The sequence below is a fragment of the Microtus ochrogaster genome, chromosome 6 (genome assembly GCF_000317375.1).
Source record: "Microtus ochrogaster isolate Prairie Vole_2 chromosome 6, MicOch1.0, whole genome shotgun sequence".
NCBI classification, from domain to species: Eukaryota; Metazoa; Chordata; class Mammalia; order Rodentia; family Cricetidae; genus Microtus; species Microtus ochrogaster.
Window position 1 is genome coordinate 12,618,297 of NC_022013.1, and position 22,842 is coordinate 12,641,138.

At 47.5% G+C, this 22,842-nt stretch overlaps 1 pseudogene; it reads left to right on the top strand.

Annotated features, from left to right (window-relative positions):
* The window catches only part of LOC101980214, a 25,083-nt pseudogene extending 3,375 nt beyond the window's left edge, over positions 1-21,708 (top strand).
* The last annotated feature ends 1,134 nt before the right edge of the window (positions 21,709-22,842 follow it).

Genomic DNA, 22,842 nt, shown 5'->3' on the forward strand with positions numbered 1-22,842 from the left:
AGGTCCCATTTATTAATTGTTTCTCTCAGTGTCTGTGCTGCTGGAGTTCTATTTAGGAAGTGGTTCCCTGTGCCAATGCGTTCAAGTGTACTTCCCACTTTCTCCTCTACAAGGTTCAGTGTGGCTGGCTTATGTTGAGGTCTTTGATCCATTTGGACTTGAAGTGGAACCCTTTAAAGTTTGGTTTCCTGTTGCTGTAACAGAATACCCGACAGAAGGGACACAAAGGAGGAAAGGGTGAGTTAGCCTAGACTTTATAGGGCAGTCCATCATGGTGCTGACGTCAAGGCAGTAGGAGTTTGGCAGCTGCTCACACCACAACCCACAATCAAAAACCGAGAGCAATGCACACATGTTCATGTTGTTCATGCTGTTTCTCTACTTCTTACAGTGCAGGATGCCTGGTCCAGAGAGGGCCCCATGCACAATTAAGATGATCAAAGTAATCCCCCATGTCCAGAGATTTAGCTCCCAGAAATTCTAGATTCCATCAAGCTGATAATTATCACTGGCCACAACACATACACACTCACACACACACATGCATGCACGCACACACACATGCATGCACGCACTCTCACACGCACACACACATGGCACGCACGCACGGACACACACACACACACACACACACACACTCACACTCTACTGTCATCTGCTGGAAAGGGGAGATGAATGGGATGGGATGAGGTTTAGGTGATGGTCTTGGCTTAGCGGAACTTACTGGAGCCCAGAGTGGGCTCCCCTTCCTCTGCCTCCTCCTCGGCACCTCACACACCGCTGTACACGCTCTTCCTCAGTGATCTTATTCTATCAGACGGTTCCTAGCATCTCTCAGGGCTGCCTGTGTGCTGCCTGATGTGGGGCAAAGACTTGAGTGACATGCTGGTTATGACAGCCAGTGCCAGGTGCTCTGTGGAGGGAGGTGAAGCCGCCAGCAGCGTTAATAAGACTCAAGTCTTCACTTGAGTCCAGCGTGGGCCGAGGCGAGGAATATGAAGTCGTGGAGGGGGAGAGCAAAGCAATAAAGAAAATGGAAATCTTTAGGGTGTTGATGCTGAGGGAATAGTTGGGAAAGTGGCACCGAGTCCAGCTTTCAAAGGCCAGAAACTTCCTCAGGGAAAAGAAAGGGGCAGGAGAGGGCAGAGCTGACCTATGCGGCAATCCTTTCCTTACTTTTCTTTCTTTTGCAGATGCCCGGAATATTAGCTAGGAGGATGAGAAAACAGTCTGCTTTCACAGAGTTCCCCCAACAGTCCAGCCTTGCTCCCTGCCACCCACAGTTTTATTAGCACATGAGAAACTGGGTGGGACTTCTGAAAAACAAAACAAAAAACCCTACCAAGGGGTGGGGTGGGGGGTGGGTGCGCATGCGCGTTGATGTCTCATTTAGGGCAGAGCGCTGTCTCATTCTCAGCACCATGGGCGGTTCTGCATCTTTCCGTTGACTGCTGCCCACTGCGAGAAGAAGCGGCTCTCACCCAGGCTGAGAGCTTTCCAGGTCTGTGGGGACAAACGTAAATATTTAGAGGGCAATTTGATGACATGACCACTTAGCAAATAACAATAGTAGCTTCTATGCTAGGGCCTATGGCTTTCAATGGGGGCTCCCTGTAACGAAAATGCCAGCTGTGTAATAGCCACATGGTAAATACTAGTTTTTGTGTTCAGTTTTGAATATTCATCTCTTTATTGAGAGTCACATGAACCCTGGGAGCTGAATTCTACTGTTTTAGGGTTTCTACTGCTATGATAAAACACCATAACCAAAAGCTTGGGAAGGGGAGTGTTCTCATTGTACAGCTCACAGTCCATTATCCAAGAAGGTCAGGGCAGGTTTTTTGTGTTTTTTTTGAGACAGGCTTTCTCTGTAGCTTTGGAGCCTGTCCTGGAACTAGCTCTTGTAGACCAACCAGGCTGGCCTCAGACTCACAGAGATTCGCTGGCCTCTGCCTCCCGAGTGCTGGGATTAAAGGCGTGTGCCACCACCGCCCGGCCAGGGCAGGATCTTGAGGCAGGAGCTGAAGCACAGACCATGGTTTGCTCCTCATAGCTCCCCATAGCTTGCTTACTCTATAGTACCCAGAGTCAGTAGCCCAGAGATGGCACTGCCCACATGAACTGGGCCTTCCTACATCAACCATTAATCAAGAAAGTATACTGCCAGCTTGCCTGTGTGTGTTTCTGCTCAAACCCAAGGGTCCTTACTTCATAGGGAAGAAGGCTGGGGAAGTTGCATTGCCTCCACTCACTGCTCCGTCCTCGGCAGCTTCCTGTCTTTCTGACACGCCCACCTGTCAGCCTGGAGCAGATGACACGCCTGTTTATAAGTGCAGGGGGATGGAGAGGCATACTTTGGCTGAGGGGAGGAATTGTCTTCTATCCTTTGGGGTGCATGGGTCCCTTGTTGCAGCCTGAGTGAGTAGGTATTTATCTGTTCTAGCAATATATGCAGCAACGTTGCCCTGGATTACCTTGACAATACTGGGAACTGGGGAGAGAAGCGCTCTCTCTGCCCCTGTGCTCTGCTCCTCTTGGAAGCAGGAGGCATGCAGAGAGGCATATGACCTAGAGAACTGTCCCATTCATTCTGGGAAAGTGGGTCTGCTTGGTGGGTTCTTCCTTGTGGTCCTGTACATGGGTTTCAACGCTGAGGCGCCTCAGCTCACAGGAAGCGACACGAGCTTCCTCATCAAGATGGGCTGGCCTCTCTGCAGCTGAAACCTCGGCAGGCTTGGTGACGGGTGGGACCAGTGTTCAGTGGCTGGGGCACGGAAGCAGACCGGCTTCGCTGTTCTCTCCAGTGTGGACCTGTTCATGGAGCTCCCTTCCCTGCATCCACGTGAGGGATTATATAAAAGCACATACGGTGTAGGGAACAGAAGGGCGATCCTGGGTTGCTTGGGCTCCCATGTGGTGTGGCAGGGGCCCCAGGACCTGAGTTTCCATGGGAGGGCAGCTGAGCAGCACACGCTCCCCTGTTGTCTGCCTGCAGCACTGTGGCCTTCTTGCATATCCCGTTGGAGCTTGGACTTGTTCTCTGGCTCTGCTCCCGCGGCTCCAAATCCCGTAGCCAGGCAAGAGTGGCTTGCCAGTGTTTTTGGAACAGCCTTCCAGCTCCCATTCCGCCCCAACACTCACAAATTAATAAGAGGATGCTCTCCTAGGCTGGTCACTAGGACTGTAGCCAGAGCTTCCGTCGCTGGCACCGTCTCTGGGGATGCCCTGGAGGAGGGTATGGCTGGTCTCCACAACTCCAGTCTTCAAGAGGCAGGGCTGCACCTTAAGTACTGGCTATGGATTGCCTGCGGATTTATTTAAGCCCTTCCCGCACCTGTTTATGTTTCATTAAACTCTTTTATTGATCCTCTTAATTCTCCTGTAGCTGATTTACTTCTAGGCCCTGCCGTCGCCCCCTTCTCTGGGGCTCGTTTTCTAGCACGCATCTGTAGCCCAGTGCCCTGTAAGCGCTGTAGCCCACAGAGCAGGCCACCAGCACTCACACATCCACTTTTACATCCTTCGTCCTCCTTTCCGAAGCTGGAGGAAGGCCTTCCCCCTGCCATGTCTTCCACCCCCCATGTCTATTCTAAACTTGCTCTTTTTCAGCCCCTCCCCCACCTCCTCCTCATCCATCCTCCTCGGTTTCTTTTCAGAGAAGGTCAGGCCTCCCGTGTATATCAGCCAGCCACGGCATAGCAAGCTGCGGTGAGTCTGGGCACCTCCTCTTCTATTAAGGCTGGACAAGGCAACCCGGTATGAGGAATAGGTTCCCAAAAGCAGGCGACAGACTCCGAGACAGGCCCTGCTCCTCTATTAGGTGACTCACAGGAAGACCAAGCTACACAACTGCCACATATATGAAGAGGGCCTAGGTTAGCCCATGCGGGCTCCCTGGTTAGCAGTTCAGTCTCTGTGAGTCCCTACAAGCCCAGGTTACTGTGCTTCCCTTTAATGCCCCAAATAAGCAATAAATCTTTTATTTTTTGATGTGTTTTGTGTGTGGGTGTGTGTACATGCATGTGTGTGTACATGTGTGTGTGTGAAGTCAGTAAGCCAGATGTTAGTGTCTCGTGTCATTCCTCAGGATTTGCACACCTTGTTTTTCAAACTTTTAAAAAACGTATTATTTGTATATATACACATACATGTTACGGCATGTGTGTGGGGATCCAAGGACAAATTGTGGGAGTCAGTTCTCACACATGGATCCTAGTGAAAGACCCTCAGAGAGTGTCTTTCAGTCTGGGGAGACCCTTCCCAAGGAGCAGCGAGGCCAGCGGATGCAAACAGCAAGAGGTTTATTCAGATACACAGGTACCTGGGGTGTCCAAGTCTCTCAGAGGACTGGCACGCCGTCAGGCTGGGGTAGCGGGTTTTTATAGGGTAAAGGGAGCAGAAGCGCGGTTACAGAAGCGAGATGCATAGTTACAGGGTTTTCGTTGGTCAGTTTGAATATGGCCGAGTTCAAGTTGGGACAAGGTCCCTGGTTCCCGAGAATTCAGATATGGGCTGCCTTGGCTCTTGTCTAGGGCAGACAGGGTGTCTTTCTCGGTATTCACCGTTCCTCCCCCAGCCCAGCCACAGGTGTCTCTATCTCGTTTTGGCAGCTTCTAAACTGCCCTTTGTTAAAACCCTGAATATTCAGTACAAGCCTTGCAAAATGGTGTTACCGGTGCTAAGTTGTTTAACAAGCTGGGCGGGGGGGGGGTGTCTTTTACTAGGGATTATCAGGAATACCAGCTGAGCCATTTCCTGCCTCCCACCTTGCTTTTTGGATAGCATCTCTACTGGCCTGAAAGTTGCCAGGTTGGCGAGGTTGCCCAGTGGTCCCCAGAGAGCTACCTGTCTCTGCTTTCTACCTGCGCAATTATAAGCGTGTTACCACACTTGGCCTTTCTACCCCATGGGTTCTGAGAGATTGAACTCAGGTCCTCATGCTTGCAAGACAGACGTTTTACTGACGGCCATCTTACTGGCCCAGCAATGAGCCCTTGAGAGCACAATTTCAAGCCACTGTTTTCCTAGCGGTGGAGAGACTTTTGAGTCTTGTCTTAGTCAGTGTTTCTGCTGCTGTGTTTCCATTTCCTTACAAAGGAAAACATTTAGTTGTGGTGGTTTGCTTGCAGTTTGGAAGTTTCGTTCATTATTGTCATGGTGGGGAGCATTGTGGCGTGCAGGCAGACATGGTGCTGGGGAGGGAGCCTAGAGACCTACATTGTGACTCACAGGCAACAGGAAGTGGTCTGAGATATTGGGTGTGACTTGAGCATATATGAGACCTCAAAGCCGCCTCCACAGTGACACACGGCCTCCGACAATGGCACTATTAGCACCACTCCCCTTGAGGACCATTTTCTTCCAAACTACTATAAATAAGGCCTTTAGACTCCACTTTCCGTCTGTCTCTGTGTTTTATTTGGCATGGGAGACAGTCTGTGACATGAATGACACTCACAATCCACTGTGAGGGCTGAGAAGGGGGCGGTTTGCAGAACATAGGCTGGACTAGATTGGAAAACTCATAAATGATCTTTCAATCCATTCTTTATTGTAATCCCAAATTGGGGATTCTGTTAGAAATATGGTGAGTCTTATATTAAATATTTCTTTTTTTGAGGCAGGCTTCACTATGTCGCCTTGGCTGTCCTCAGACTCATGAAGATCTGCTTGCCTCTGCGAAACTGGGTTCTGCTTAGACTTGGCACTTAAAAGTAGCTTCACTATCTGGCTGCTCTGGCAGAATGGAGCGGGGCCCTGGTTGTTTGCGTGGCTCATGTTTTCTCTCTGTCCTTTAGACCAAGGTCTTGTTTTCCTGGCCTGATCCTTCAGAGATCTGCCCACCTCTCCTTGTCATATCCTGCCAGGCACCTCTGAGAAAAGGTCTTCTCGTTACAGTTGATCTGAATTATGGGAAAAAAATAATTGCTTAATTTTTTTGGTTTTAATTTATCCGGAATAATTATCTCTTTACAAGATCTCCCATCCAGGCTGTTCTCAACTGTCTGTGTAGCCAAGGATGGGTTTGAACTTCTTCTTCCCTCCACATTCCCCACAGGCTGGGATTACCCATCGTGTATATGCCTGTTCCATACTGGGGATAGAGCCCAGAGCCTGGTACATCTGAGGCAAATCCCCTCCCGGCTGAGACACACACCCGGTCCTCCGCTTCTGTTTTTCTAAGGAGAGAAACAGCAAACATTTGGTGAGGAAATTCTCACTATTTGGAGTGATCAGCCTGTATTGCCAGTTTTCTTTTTCTCTAATGTTATATAGCCAAATGGAAAAAGACAGAATCTTTTTGAACGAGGTGAATTGACTTTTGGAGAGGGGCTCATCTCAACACTCTTCTCTCTGCTCTCTCTTTCCAGCCTGGTGGATGGCCATGTGGCTTTCCTCTGTGTGGGCTCTGGGCTGCAGCTGAGCTCCCATGGGAGGCTGTGAGTCTTCATCCTGATGGCGAACTCGTTTCCCGTGGTTCCTCATAGCCTGCATGTGTGCCCTACTCTGCACGCCTCTGGGGCTGCTCTGGAAGTCCCCTCACTAGTAGGTCCGGGAGTCATGTGACAGTCTTTTGGCAAGTGGAAGCATGTCTTGTGGGACCCCGTTTGTAATTTGCGGAAAGCATCCTTCTGGGATAGTGGTGGGATTGCTCAAGTCCTTCTTTAAGTGCGATCTTTGCTGATTGCTGTTGAGGTCTGGTTCTTTCAGATGTGCTGGTAAACTGCACGTACTTGGTGGCGGCAGCAGCAACGATGATAATTGAACTAATAATTCCTGCTCCTGGACAGGCATTGTGTTAGATGCTTGTGAAATACACTGGGTCTTCTATTAAAAATCACACACACACACACACGTGAATGCGTGCACACACACATTTTGAGACAGAAGTTTCATGTATCTCAGGCTGGCCTCAAACTTGCTCCATGGCTGAGGATGATCTTGAACTATTTTCCTTACCCTCATCTCTGGATTATAGATGTGCACCACCATGCCCAGCTTTATGTAGTACTTGGGACTGAATTTAGGGCTTCATGCACACCCAGTAAACTTCCTGCCGGCTGAGCCATAGCAACAACCCTCCCTGAGACAATATCAGTGTGAGCTGCATTCTGTCCTTGTAGAATTAAGGCTTGGAGAGGAGACTGAACCCTGCCTTTCCCGGCCACAGTACTAGTGGCTAAGCTGAGATTATCCTGTGATCCATTCAAGAACAGGCATCCTCGAACGACTCTTCCCTCACAGAAGCAGTGGGATCTGGGTAGAGAGAAAGCTACAGCCAGCTATGAGTCCCGGAGAGGTTTGCAGAGGTGGGTCCCTTATTGATCTGGGACCGATGTGTGTGTGTGTGTGTGTGTGTGTGTGTGTGTGTGTGTGTGACATCATCTCACCGTGTAGCCATGACTGGCCTGAAACTCACAGAGATCCATCCACCTCCTGAGTGCTGGGATCAAAGCTCTATGCCACCATGCCTGGCACTGGCTCTCTTTCCCAGAGCTCTAGGGTCCTATCTCTTTACTCTCCTCTGTGACCTCTGCCCCTAGATATGATCCTTGTTCAACATGGCTTGGAGCTGAGAGATTGCACTCATTTCCAGCAGGACAAAGTGACAGACACCCAAGCTGAAGAACAAGCTCTCCCTTTGATAGGAAATAGACAATAGTGTCATAATGACAGTTTTTGCGTGTGTGTATGTGTCAACACCGGGTGTTCTCCTTAATTGATCTCTACCCTATCTATTAATTGTAAACATTTGTTTATTTATTGTGAGTGTGGAGTATACCATTGCACACATTGGGAGGTCAGGACACCTTGTGGGATTTGTTTCTCTCCTTCTATCATATGGTTTCTGGGGATCGAACTCAGGTTGTCAGACTTGGCATCAAGGACTCCACTGAGCCATTTTACTAGCCCTCCACCTTGTTTTTTTGAGGCAAGGTCTCTTCCTGACCCTGGAGCTTGCTGATTGGCTCTTCTGGTTGGCAGGTGAACCTGTTTCTTAGTGCTGGAACCACAGGTTTGTGAGCACTGTTTGGCTTCTTTACATGGTTCTCAGGCTTTGCAGCTCATTTGGCAAGCACTTTCCTGACTGAACTGTCTTCCTGGCCTTGATTGTTGAGTATTTCTCAGCAGCCTTCTGGAAATCAGGTACTCAGTGTTCACACTGGCTCTGGGGCAGGCATCCCTGCTCTTTACTCTGATGTCTGCTGAGTTTATCAGCGTGAGTCCATAACCAAACTGTAACTTCCTTCCACCAAAACCCAGATGTGGCTAAAATACATATTTTGGATACAACTAGAAAGGTGATTCAACTTCTAATCAAGGAGAATTTAGAAATTGCCTTTGGTCCCATTGTCTTGTACACTAAATTTTAAGTAACTGTAAGGGAAGGAGAAAGCCACAGGCTGGCCCATTCTCACCATCAGTGGGAAAATTATAGTACAAGAGAAAGAGTTGGCCATCATTGAACTCTGCCATCAAAGAGCAGCGTGGCTCCATCCACTGACTTGGTGTCTCTCTGGAGGACCAAACCATGATGGATCTGGGGCATCCCCCAAGGTAGTGATGACATCCTGAATGATGATGGGTTAGGGTACTCCAGAGGCCAGGAGAGAAACAAACTGGGGATCTCTCTCTCTCTCTCTCCCCCCTTCTCTCCCTCCCTCCTTCCCCCCTCCATACTCCCCTTCCTCCATCCCTTTCTCTTTCTTTTTTTGTGTTTGGGACTGGGGCAGTGAGCTTGCTAGAGAAGTGCTTTCAATCGAGCTGTATCTTTAGTGTGTGTGTGTGTGTGTGTGTGTGTGTGTGTGTGTGAGTGTGATTAAGTATATGTATGTTGTACTCGCCTATACCTACATCTACGTCTATTGCACTCCATTTATTTTGATTTATTTATTGTTGGACAGGGTCTTTCCTTGGACCCACTGCACACTTATCTGTTGCACTGTCAGCCCACTTGTATTCATTTAGTCCTTACATCCTTGTGTGTGTGTGTGTGAGTGTGTGCAGTGTGCACACATGTGTGCATACACATCACATGGTGTGTGAGTACAGCTGTACACAGGCCACAGCATGTGCACTGAGATAACATGACAACCTTGAGTGTCAGCCCTCACCTTCCATCTTGTTTGAGACAGACCTCATTGCTCCCCAGTGTGTACACCAGGCCAGTTAGCCCTAGACATATCTGGCAAGAGGGAGTCTCAGCTGAGGAATTTTTTCTATCAGATTGGCTGTGGTTATGCCTGTGGAGGCATTTTCTTGATGACTGATTGACGCAAAAGGGCCCAGTCCTCTGTGGGTGGTACCATCTGTGAGTGGGGGATGATCCTGGGCTGTGTAAGAGAGGTAGCTCAGTAAACCAGGGGGAGCAAGCCAGGAAGCAGCACTCCTCTGTGGTTTCTGCCTCAGTTCCTGCCTTGACTTTTCTGCTGGTGGACTATGACCTGTTAGCCAAATAAATCCTCTGCTTCAGTTAGGGTTGCTATTGCTGCGGTGAAATAACATGGCCAAAGGTAGCTTGGGTAGGAAAGTATTTATTTTGCTTACACTTCAACTTCATCGTTCATCCTTGACAGCAATCAGGGCAGGAACTCAAGTAGGGCAGGAATCTGGAGACAGGAGCTGATGCAGAGGCCGTGGAGGAGTGCTGTTTGTTGGCTTGCTCAGTCTGCTTTCTCATAGAACCCAAGACCACCAACCAAGGGGTGGCACCGCCCACAGTGGGTTGGGTCCTCCCCCACTGGTCACTAATTAAGAAAATACAACAGGCTTGCCTACAGCCATATCTTAAAGAGGCATTTTCTCAATCGAGGCTCCCTCCTGTCAGATTGTGTCAAGTTGACACCAGCTAGCCAGGAAACCTTTCCTTCCTCAGTTGTTTTTATCAGTGTCTTATCGCAGCAGCAGAGAACCAGATGAGGACACAGATGCTTGCTACCTTGTCTGCTCGATGTGAGTGGAGTGGGACAATGGTCTGTATTCTGTCAATTATATTTTAAATAAATGTTGATTGGCCAGTAGCCAGGCAGGAAGTATAGGTGGGATAACCAGACAGGAAGTAGAGGCGGGTCAATGAGAACAGGAGAATTCTGGGAAGAAGGAAGTCCTATTCTGCAGTCCTGACCCAGCCACAGAAGAAGCAAGATGTGACTGCCTCGCCGAAAAAGATACTGAGCCACATGGCTAACATGGACAAGAATAATGGGCTAATATAAGTTGTAAGAGTTAATAAGAAGCCTGAGCTAATGGGCCAACCAGTTTATAACTAATGTGTGTGATCTCTGTGTGATTTCTTTGGGACTTAACGACTGTGGGAACCAGGCAGGACAGAAACCCAGACAATACATGGGTTCTGGAGATTCAAACTCAGGGCTCATATACTCATGGCAAGACTGCTGCACTCCGAGTCGTCTCTTCAGACCTTGGTTTTCTTTTGAGTTTAAATGGCCCTTATGCCTACATATTCTCTATAACATGTCCAGCGTTTGTGGAACAGGAGTGGTAGAGGTGGACATCTTTGTGTTTGCCCAGGATCTCAGTGGAGATGTTTAATCAGTTTTCCTGTCTCTTGTTGGCAGTGTTTTGTCATATGGACCCTTTCTTATACTCCTCCAATACCTGATTTGTTGTGTTGTATTTTCATGGAAGAGTGTTGAGTTTTATCAGATGATTTTTCTACAAGATAGCCTATGGGTGTGTGCTATCTCACATATTGCTTTTGTTGTTTTGTGTGCATTGAACCATCCTTAAACTATTTATTTTATGTGCATTTGTGTTTTGCTATGAGTGCCGGGTCCCCTGGGACTGAAATTACAGACAGCTGTGAGCTGCCATGTGGGTGCTGGGAATTGAACCCAGATCCTCTGGAAGAGCAGTCAGTGCTCTTAACCACTGAGCCATCCCTCCAGCCCCCTGAACCATCCTTAAATACCTAGGATAAATCACTTGACCAGGGTATATAGTCTTTCTAGTGTGCTGTTAGATTACATATATGTATGTATATGCACACACACACATTTTTCCTTTTTTTCCCCCAAGACAGAGTATTAGTATATAGCTCTGGCTGTCCTTGAACTCACAGAGATTCACTTGCCTCTGCCTCCTGAGTGCTGAGATTAAAGGTGTGCACCACTATGCTTGGCTTTAGTTTGTTAATATTTTGTTGAAAATTTTTGTTTTTATTTGTTTGTTTGTTTTGACACAGGGTTTCTCTGTATAGCTCTGGCTGTCCTGGAACTTGCTCCATTGCCTACCTCTGCCTCCCAAGTGTTAGGATTAAAGGTGACCACCTGGTTTGAGAATATTTTGTTAGGGGTATTTGTTGATCATTTTCCTTTTTAAAGATTTTATGTGTGTGTATGTGTGTGTGTGCATACAAGTGAGCAGATACACATGAAAGCCAGAAGAGGGTAGTGGATCCTTTGTCACTAGAGTTATAGGTGATTATGAGCTGCCCAGCATGGCTGCTGGAACCAAACTCAGTTCTGTGCAAGAGCAGCAAGTGCTCTTAACTGCTGAGCAAACTCTCCAGGCCCTCGGTTCAGTTTTTGTTACACTGGCCTCTGTCTTTGTGATCATAGTAAAACCAGCCTGGTCAGGCAGTTTTGGCAGTTCCCCGCTTCTCTGATTTTTGGGATAGCAGGAGAAGGACTGGACTTGTCTCTTCTGTCTTGTAGAACTCTGCCATTAGGCCGTCCGCCCTGGGCTGCTCTTGCCTGGGAGGCTTCATTACTGAGGGATCTGGCTGCTCACTCTTCTTCAGTGCGTCCTGGTTCCTTGGTTCAGTTTGGCCGACCACACATGTGCAGAAATTGGTCTGTTTCTTAGGTTTTCCAGTTTGCTGCTGTATGTTTGTCCTAATGAACTCTTGTGTTTGTATTTCTGTGCTCTCTCTTTCTTTGTCCCCTCCCCCCACCAGGCTAGCTAGGGTAAAGATTTTCAATTATGTTTATTATTAAATATAAAAACCCAGCTACTTGTTTCATTGATCTTTTGTTTCTAGTTTATTTCTGCTTTTATTTTTATTATTTTACTTACTGATTTTAATTTTGGTTTTTTTTTTTTTAGTTCACTGAATTGTAATATTGTTTATTCGAAATCTATTAAGGGTTTGCTACTTTATTTATTTATTTGCGTGTGTATCTGTGTCTTTGTGCACATGCATGCCTTCCCAAGGGTTTGGCAGTTAGAGGAGGATTTACAGGAGTTAGTTCTCGCCCCCCCCCCCCCCCCCCCCCCGTAGCTCACTGGGATTGAGCTGAGGTCATCAGACTTGATGACATGCTCTTTACTCTCTGAGCCGTCTTGACAGCCCCTTTTTTACACTTCTGTTTACTGTACCCCAAACGGCTTTGCCATGATACTTCCCCACACATCCACAGCACCCCTCCTCCTGCCCTCCTCCCAGATCACTGGTCCCTTTATGCCCCCAGACAGTCCGCCCTGAGCGAGCACTCAGTCCATGTGTGGAGAGGAGAGGACAATTTACGGGGGTGGGGGCGTTGAACTCAGGTTGTCGGGCTTGGCAGCGAGCAGCTTTACCTACTGAGCCATCTTACTTGCTACCGTCTGACTCCTAATTCAATCCATATTCTGTCAGTGGGAGATAACCTGTGATGTTTTCTGCGTTCTCCCCTATTTACTATCTTTTGTCCCCTTCGTCCCCTTTGAGCTCCTTCCTCCCGCTGCAAAGCTCCCCTTCCATTTTTTCATACACTCTGTATTTCAATCCACATTCCCCATCCAAGAGAAAACATGCTGTAGTTCTTTTTCAGAGTCTGACGTACTTCCCTCAACATGATCTCCAGTCTCATCTACTTTCTTGCATGTAATATAATTTAATTATTTCATGTAGGATAAAAATCCAGTGTGTGTATTTTTCACGTTTTCTTTATCTGCCCATTTGTTCAGAGCAGCTGTAAACATGGGTATGTAAGTATCCCTGGAGTTTGCCTATTTGGATTCTTTTGGGTATTGTTCCAGTTAGGTTTCTGTTGCCATGATAAAACCCTGACCAAAGCTAGCTTGGGGAGGAGAGGGTTCAGTTTACACTTTTTAGCCCATCACAAGGGAGGCCAGGGCAGGAACTAAGGCAGGACCGGGAGGCAGGAATGAAAACAGAGACCATAGAAGAATGTTACTTAGTGGCTTGCTTCCTTCCCCTGGCTGGGTCAGCTACCTTTCCTGGACACCCCAGGACCACCTGCCCAAGGATGGCACCACCCAGAGTGGGCTGGGCCCTCCCACAGCAATCATGAATCACAAGAACTCCCCATGGACCAATCTGATTGTGGTAACCGCAGTTGAGGTTCTCTTTTCCCAGATGCCTCTGGTTTGCATCAAGACAAAGCTATTCAGCACAAATGTTTACCCAAGGATTGTGTAGATGGGTCAGATGGTAGTCAAGTTCCTGGAGGAGCCTCGATGTGAACTTGCACTGTGGTAGGTTAGACTGCCTGGTCAGTGAGTTCCCAGGATCCCCTTTTCTGTCCCTTCAGTGTTGGGGTTACAGGTACATGCCAACACACCTGGCTTTTTGTGGGTGTTGGGATCTGAACTCAGGTCCTCATGCTTGCATGGTAAGCACTGTACAGACTGGGCCGTCTCTCTAGTCCCTAGCTGGGACTTTGATAGTATTGCGGGTGTCTGTGGCCAGGGACAGGGAATGCAGGGCTTCTGTCCTTTAAGGCAGCGCTTTTTCCAGCAGCAGCTTCTTTCTCGGGACATCACTGTGCTCTAGCAGCCTGGTGTCTAGGGACTGGGTGAGTGACGGTGGGACTTCCTTCTCAGAAACGGAACTCTTGTGTGAACCCAAGGCTGTTGCCACAACTGGGTTCTAATTCCATGGTGACTGTGGGACTTTGTAGGAAGCAGGAACGCCTGGGTTTGTGGTGATCAAATCTTCTAGGTGTCTCCAGTCTAATCCTTTCCCTGGAGCAAGGAGGTAAATCTCCTTGGCCAGGGAGGCAGGATCACAGTTGCCAGTGGGCTGTGCTCTTTCTGCACTGTCAGCCTAGGCCTCTGTGCATTGCCGGGCCGCTTAGTTGTCCCTTGGCCATCCTTGAAGCAAAGGAGTACAGTCGTCTTTCTTTACGTGGGTACTTCTATTTGGCTACCTTGTAATTTTGCTTTTTGGAAATTTTTTTTTTTTGGCTCTCTTGCTTTTACATCAAAATCTTTTTATTTATAGATTTATTTATTCTATGGTGGGTATATGAATCTTTTGCTTACATGTATATATGTATATCATATGCATGCCTGGTGCCAAAGGAGATGTGGGGTCCCTCGAAACTAAAGTTGTACATGGTTGTGAGGCATCTCGTGGATGCCGGGAACTGAACCTGGGTCCTCTGCAAGGGAATCAAGAGCTTTTAACCACTGAGCTATCTCTTCAGCCACTTCTTGCATTTATCTTTAAAATTCTATTTATTTATTTATGTTTATTTATGTGTATACATGTGTATCTGTGCAGGTCAGAGGGCAGTTCTGGGGAGTCACTTGTCTCCTGTAACCTTGTGGGATGGAGGCAGTGACCTCAGGTTGTCAGGCATTGGTTTCCAGGAAAACGCTTGCTAGGCTTTTGATGGCATTTGTTGACTCTGTGAATCTATTTGGAAAGGACAGATATGTTTGTAATATTATGTCTTCCTAGAATGTAGCCAGCTCTGGAGTGTTGGCTTTGGTCAAGTCCCTTGGGACATCATTAGTGGAGAACCAAGTTGCGTGTTGTTTCTTTTTACCTTGGGGTTTCCCAGATCAACTTGGATTATATAAACTTGAGCCTAAAATCTGTGTGAAGGCAGGTTTGTGGTTATGAATTCCCAGGGACGTGTCTGTTTATCTATCAATAGAGTTATTTACTTTCCCTCTAAAGTGAAAGCTAAGTTTTCTTTCTTTTTTATTATCAGCTTGGCTGGTGAGAGATTTCCCTTTCCAAGATCATACTTTCTTTGTCAGAGTTCCCTGTGTGAGCATTGAGTCCCAGGTCTCACAGTGCTTACAAATTCTCCAGCCTTCTGACCAAGTTGTTGCAGTAAAAGCTAAGAAGAGTTTTCTGGCTTCTGGGAGGTACCGTGCACTTTCTGTAGGACTCCATTGTGATTGAAAGGGGTGCTTATGTTGTTATCTAGCATTTCTTGGTGTCTGTCCTTTTAAAATTATTTCATTTTGTTTTATTTGTGTGTGTGTGTGTGTGTGTGTGTGTGTGTGTGTGTGAGAGAGAGAGAGAGAGAGAGAGAGAGAGAGAGAGAGAGGGAGAGCGCACACACGACCATGTGCATGGGGGTTCAGAATGGTCCACTGAATCCTCTAGAGCTGGAGTTACAGGTCCTTGTGAGCTGCCCCATGTGTGTGTGGGAGCTGATTCTGATCCTCTAAAAGAGCAGCAAGTGCCTTTAGTCACTCAACCAACTCTCCAGGCCTCCCTCTCTCCCTCCCTTCCTCTTTTGAGACAAGGTTTCACTATGTATCCCGGGCTAGCCTGGAAGACCCGCCTGCCTCTGCCCCCCACCCCCAGTTTGTTTATTGTAAGTTCAGCAGTGTTCCTGGGTGCTCTTATGTGCAGGCCCCGCTTTTCCTGAGTAGTGGTAACACAGACAGAGTGGGTTCTCATCTTGGGCTATCCTTTCTTTTTCATAGCTCACCTGCACATTCCTATTACTTAAAAAAAAAAGCTTACAGTTTATGACATTTGTCCTCTGATGATGTCATAGATGTGTAGAGTGTGTTCTGCTTCCTTCTGTCCTACCCTGTCTTCCTCCACTCATGTCATTCCCTCCCTCCCTCCCTTTCCCACATCATGCTTTTTCATTTCTATTTATTTTTTGACCCACAGGTTTGGACCAGGATGACCACAGGGTTGGCACTGTCATCAGAGTCAGATGGACTCAGTGTTTAGGACACCGAAGGCAATAATTCCTTATCCCAGAACCCATTAGTTGTCAATGGTTCAGGGAGGGGTAGAGCCCTATGAGCCCCTCCTTGATCCGTGATTGGCTGCCGACAACAGACCCAGTCTTGAGCAGGAAGTTTTAAAAATCAGTTATTTATTTTTAGTGTATTGGTGTTTTGACTACATGCATGCCTGTGTGGGGTGTTGGATCCTAGAGTTATAGACCGTTGTGAGCTGCTCTGTGGGTGCTGGGAATTGAACCCGAGACCTCTGGAAAAACAGTCAGTGCTTTTGATCACTGAGCTACCTCTCCAGCCCTAGTTAGGAGGATTCTTACTAATAGTAGACCCAGCAGCCTGGGGGGATACCTAGTAGAGCAGAAGGCTCTGAGTTCATGGAGGTTCACGCTAACAAAATGTGCAAGATGGTACCAGCACCCACCTTGAAAGTCCTGACTCCTGGGCTATTACTGTTGGGCACTTTCCTTTATTCTGTGGTCTCCTCTTAGTGGCATGGGCTGTACAGGGAGCCCTCTACTTCTTATGAAGGTGGAGGTGATGGTTACTACCAGGTGTCAGCTTGAGAGGATCTGGAATCACTTGGAGTCAAGTATCTGCATGCATCTCTGAGGGATTCTTTACCCCCTCTCTCCTCGCTTTATTTATTTCTCTTTTACTGAATGGTGCCTGGTGGCCTTTTCTAAAAAAGAACGACTCATTTCTTTATGCCAAGCAGGTGCAGGACCACGTTCCCTATGAAGAATGTTCAGCCCTTAATGTAGTTTTGTGCAATGAGGGATGAGTCTTGCTAAGTAGAGATGGCTACGTTTTAGAGTCTAGCCCTCCCCGCCCTCCCCTGGCCCTGGATACCTGTGATGCTTCCTGGCAGAGCTGGAGTGAGTTTTACTCCGTGCTACTGTTTCTAATGCAAGTTTCTGAGATTTGTATGAATTCACATGAGTTTGACATGGGGGCTGATGTCAGGAAGCTGTGGGTTTTCTCTGGATGCCAGGGAAGTGTGAGGCTCTCTCTGGATGCCATGGAAATGTGGGGCTCTCTCTGTTTTTTTTTCCCCTGTGATGGGAGTTGCCTTCCCAGTTCCCTGCAGCTCACAGCTTCAGGAGTTGATTGCTGTGTGGAAAGTATGTCCCTTGAGCTGTCAAATCATTCTCATTACTGTGACAAAGCACCCAACCTAAGCAGCTATGTCTGTTTGGATTACCATATGACCCATCTCTACCACTCCTGGGGAGATACCGGAAGGAATGTTTTGGCAGAACACAGAGATGCTTGCACACCCATAATCATTACTGCATTTTTCATAACAGCCACACACAGAGCCAGGCTGGACAGATGCCCATGGGTGAGCAGATCAATAAGCCCCAAACTGAGGCCCCACTACTTTGCTTTTCTATTACTTAAGCAACGTCATGGCCAGAAACATCTTTGAAAGGTACAGGCACATTTCAGCTCATAGTTTATAGTCCTTCACGGAGGGGAGGCGGGGCAGGAAGTCAAGGCAGGAACCTGGGCAGAAACTGAGGTAGAGACCATGGAAAAACACTGCCTTCTGGCTTGCTCCCATGGCTCACTCTGCTTGTTTTCTTACACACCTCAGGACCATCTGCCCAGGGGTAGCACCACTCATGGTGGTTATATGGTTCCTAGCCTTTTAAATGTGTGTGTGTGTGTTCATGTGTGTGTATGTGGGTGCATGTTCATGTGTGTGCAAGCCAGAGGACAGCCTCAGAGGTCATTCCTTAAGTGTCTATTTTTCCTTTCCTTTCCTTTTCTTTTCTTTGAGACAGGTTCTTACTTTTACTCTGAACTAACCATTTTCCTTAAACTGGCTGCTCAGCAAGCCCCAGGGCTGTGCTTGCTTCTGCTTCTCACCACAAGTGTGCACTGTCATGCCTCCATTTTTTTTTTTTTGTTTTTTTTCGAGACAGGGTTTCTCTGTGGCTTTGGAGCCTGTCCTGGAACTAGCTCTGTAGACCAGGCTGGTCTCGAACTCACAGAGATCCTCCTGCCTCTGCCTCCTGAGTACTGGGATTAAAGGTGTGCGCCACCATTGCCCAGCTCATGCCTCCATTTTTATGTAAGTTTTGGAGCTGGAGGTCAGGTCCTCATGCATGTGTGACAAACACCCTGTCAACGGAACCATTTCCCATAATTCCTAGATTTTGATTGGTCTATTTACTCTCCTATTTTTTTTTTAAAAAAGTCTTTAAAATGTTTTTTTTTTTGTGTGTTTGGTTTTGCAGAGCACATGAGCACATCAGTTTTTCTTTAAAGTTTTACATTTTAATTAAAACATTTTTAATAATTATGTATATATATGTGTGTGTGTGTGTGTGTGTATACATGTGTGCTAGGTGCGTGTGGAAGCCAGAGGTGTCAGAGTCCCCTAGAGCTGGAGTTACAGCTGTAGTGAGCCACATGACACAGGTGTTAGGAACTGAACTCAGGTCCTCTGCAGGAGTAGGAGACGCTCTTCACCATCACGCTCCTTCTGCAAACCCATCTAGCTGAGCCCAGCAGCTTTCACGGGAGGAATTTGGACTGCTCCGCTACAGACAGTAGACCTGGGGGACCTTAGGCAATGCTTCTGAGAATGACTCAGGGTGAAGAGCATGCTATTGCTGCTCTTCAGCTGGCTCAGATTGGAGACCTTCATGTTCAGGCCCGCTCCATAAACTTGTGTCTCCAGTGTCCTCAGAAATTCCATTAACATGCTGGAGCAGACTCAGGCTAGTCCATGAGTGTTCACTATTAAGAGTTCAGCACTGGGCGTGGTGGCATATGTTTTTAATCTCAGCACTTGGGAAGCAGAGGCAGGCTGATCTCCCCGAGTTCTAGGCCAGCCTGGTCTACATAGACAGTTGTTATGCTTGACCATTATCAAAAGTTAAGTGGCATAGCCAGGTGAGAGCTCTAGACTATTTTGGGATGGCCCCACGGTGAGACACTGTGTGATGGTTAATATAATCATTAATGTAACGTGGCCTAGATTCACTTTGGAACAAACATCTTGGCACGCCTGTGAAGGAATTTCTAACTAGGGTTCATTGAGGTGTATAAACCCATCGTGCATCTGGGTAGCACAATCCCTGGGCGTCCTGATTCTGCTCCCTAACTGTGGATGCAGCCCTGTACTCCCTGTACTCCGCTGCCTTGCCTTCCGCCATGATGGGATGGATCTTCAAACTGTGAGCCAGAACAAACCCTCCCTTCCTTATGCTACTTTCATTGCCACAGTGATGAGGAACAACGAGACCACTGACTCAATGAGAAAAACATCTAGGTCTGTCCAAGGCCCTGAATTCCGTGTGTGTGTGTGTACATACATATATATCCCATATGGTGGTTTGAGAGAAAATGGTCCCCCAAAGGAGTGGCACTATTAGAAGGTGTGGCCCTGTTGGAGGATGCTCATCACTGTGGGCGGGGCTTTGAGGTTTCTTTTCTCAACCTTTTCTCAGTGTGACAGGTCTCCCTGTTGTCTGCAAGGTATGGGACTCTCAGTTACTCCCCCAGCACCATGTCTGCCTGCATGCTGCATTCTCCCTGCCATGATGATAATGGACTGAACCTCTAAAACTGTAAGTGAGCTCCCCCAATTTTTTTTTCTTATAAAAGTTGCATGGTCATGGTGTCTCTTTACAGCAATAAAAACCCTAACTAACACACACACATAAATATAAATATGCACACATATATGTGTGTCTTATATATGTCATATATATGAATAAAAATGCATAGATATAAACTTCATTATACATACTATGTATGTATAACAAGGTAATAAACACACAAGCCCTTCATAATTATTTTTAATATTAGGGGTACTCTGTAACTGTAACTGTGGTAGAAATACCGCTCATGCTAGTCATTATGTAAGTGTGTGAGTGTGTGCATGCCCATGCATGTGGAGGCCACAGTTCCACCCTGGGTGCTATTTCCCAGATCTCTCACTGTCCTGGAACTCGGGCATTCAGATAGGCTTCCAGGTCAATGAGCCCCTGGGAGCTCCCTACCTGTTTCCCCAGGTCTTGGAATACACAATGTCTGGCTTTTATTTGGATCCTAGGGCTCTAACCCAGGCAAGCACTTTACTGACTGAGCCATCTCCCCAGCTTCCAGGTCTCTATTGTTACTTCCTGTATCGCTGAGAGCAAACACCTGCCAGAAACAGCATAATGCAGGCATTGTCTATTTGGGGTCAAGGTTTCAGAAGATTCAGAGGAAGACCGCTCCCATCACAGCTGATCAGACAGCAGAGGAGGGGGGAGCAGGCACCCCGAGAGCGCCCCCTTTCCCTTCTTTCATTGTGCCCAGCCTTCCCCCCTAGCATGGGATGGCGTCGTCCACATTCAGGGCAGGTCTTTCTCCTTTAGCTAATTCTCTCTGGAGACGTTCTCAGACACAGTCTCGCCAGCCTCCTCGGGGAGCTCCAAGTGCAGTCAAGTAACGGAGAAGGTTAAACATTGCAGAACGGCAAACATAAATATTGGGGCATTCTCTACTATCAGTACTTAGAAGACAAACAGGGTCATCTGATTCCTTTCTCAGTTATTTCCACTGTGCATTGATTACATCACCTTTTTCTGCTTTTCACACATAAGAATGTTGTGTCTGTCCCTCTTTGGTCTCAAAAGCCCACTTGTAAAGTATTACCAGGCCACCACTGTGTAAAATGGTGCCATGTGTGGAGGGGGCACCTGAGAGTGACTCTCGACATCAGCCTTTCAAGGAAGGCAAAAGGGCATCACTATCTGTAGCCAATGTAAAAAATGTAAAAACTGCACGTTTCATAGACATTTCTAGAATGACTGATAAAAACCTATAGCCGTGAACTTACGTGGTTTCCAGCAGTGATTAGCCATGGTTTCTCATTAGTTACTCTTCTTGTTTCTGTGACAAAATGCCTGACAAGAAGCAACTCAAGGGCCACAGCGATGGGCCGTAGCGGATGGTCTCGGGCGGGAATATGGGGTGCTGTGGCATGGCACCGGCTGGAGCGATGATTCTGATGTTTAGGTTGGTACAACATTGATAGAAGCTTTTCATAAAGCTGTGGTTTCCTTTTAAAATGCTCCAAAGAATGACGACGTTTGTGAAACCAGATAAACCAAAAGGCACAGCCAGAAGAAAACCACCTGCTAAGAGGAGTAAAACCCAGAGAGGAATGTCCCAAGTCCCTTGAAAACAGTGGAAAGTGGGGATAATGTGCTGCTGTTCGGCCAGAAGGCGGCTGCGTTCACCCAGCTACCATCGCTTCAGCCGATTTAAGAGAGGAACCTGTGTTGTGATTTATATTGGATTTGGAGTCAGCAGAGAGAGAGAGAGATCTGTCCGATCTACTTTCCCCAGCCTGTGAAGTAGGTACTAAGACAGAAGCGGATGCTCGGGAGGATGAAAATGAACATCAAGCTTCCTCTGGATCTCCTGGAAGTAAGCCACATGAATCAAACTGCTTCGTGGAACTCCTTTCTCCCTCCATCACTCCCAGTGCCAGGATCAAGACTGGTTCTGGGAAAGCCAGGTCTGAGATTCAGTGGCTCCCCACAGCTACCACCTCCACGGCCCCTTCCTGCTATGTTGGATGCCTCCGTTCCCTTTGGGACCACCAATAATTCTCCCACCCTCCCTTATCTCCAGACTATCTGGATGGCACCAATGCCTGGGAAGATGGTAATCTCTTGGTACCTGAGTGGCTATCATACTGGCTACTGTATGGGTTTCAGACCAAAAAGTGCTCATATTAAGCAGTTCAACTCTCTCCCAAGGAGGTGGTATGTTGGTGTCCCTTGTTGATATGAACAGAAGTCTCATTGCGATCCTGGCAGACACTTGACTGAGTGGTCTGTCATCAGCTTTTTCTGTTCTGGGCTTCCGTACCTAAATAACCAGGGGGCAAATCAGTTTGAGGAACCAAACGGCAGAAATGTGAGTTCATGAAAGTCGGTCTGCCAGGATTATGATTCAGCACAACTGCGAATTGTAGCTTTCTCAGTGTGTCAAGATTTTTAAGAATGCATTTTTTTTTTTTTTGGTTTTTCGAGACAGGGTTTCTCTGTGGTTTTGGAGCCTGTCCTGGAACTAGCTCTTGTAGACCAGGCTGGTCTCGAACTCACAGAGATCCGCCTGCCTCTGCCTCCCGAGTGCTGGGATTAAAGGCGTGCGCCACCACCGCCCGGCTAAGAATGCATTTAAAAATTAATAAAAGTCCGTTTTTTTAAGTAAAAAAAGAAGCAGCTTGAGGAAAGAAGGTTTATTCTGGCTCACAGTTTGAGGTCACAGTCCATTGCGGTGGGGAATCATGGTGGCAGGAGCAGGAGGCAGCCGCTGATGTTGTACCTGCCGTCAGGAAGCAGCCGAGAGCGATGAACTCCGGTGCTCAGCCTGGGACCCCAGCCTACTTAATGCTGCTGCGTACATTTAGAGTGGTGGTTCCAGTTTCAGTTAATCCAGTCTAGAAACTCTCTCACAGACACGCCCAGAGATGTGTGATTCTAGATCCCACGGAGCGGACAGGACTAGCGTCACCATTTCTGAGGGCTGGGGTCTGCTCTGTCGCTGCTGTACAGACTCCTCTCTTAAGTTGCTGTGGTTTGTTTTACTCCCATAGAAAACGATCTGCTCTGGGTGTGGAGAGATGGCTCAACAGTAGATGCTCTTGCGGTGGATCTGAGCTTGGTTCCCAGCATGCACGTGGGTGGCTCTCAACCACCTGTAACTTCAGCTCCAGGGGATCCAACACCCCCTTTTGGTCTCTGCAGGCACCGGTACTCATAGAGTCAAATGCAATTAAAAATAAGTAAAATCATACGAATCTGATCTCTCTTGCTGTGTGATCTGTGGTGGGGGCTTAGCTAAAACAATGGCAGTCGTAATGGAAAAGGGAGGTTGGGAAGCAATTCAGGGAGTTAGACAGACATGGCTTAGATG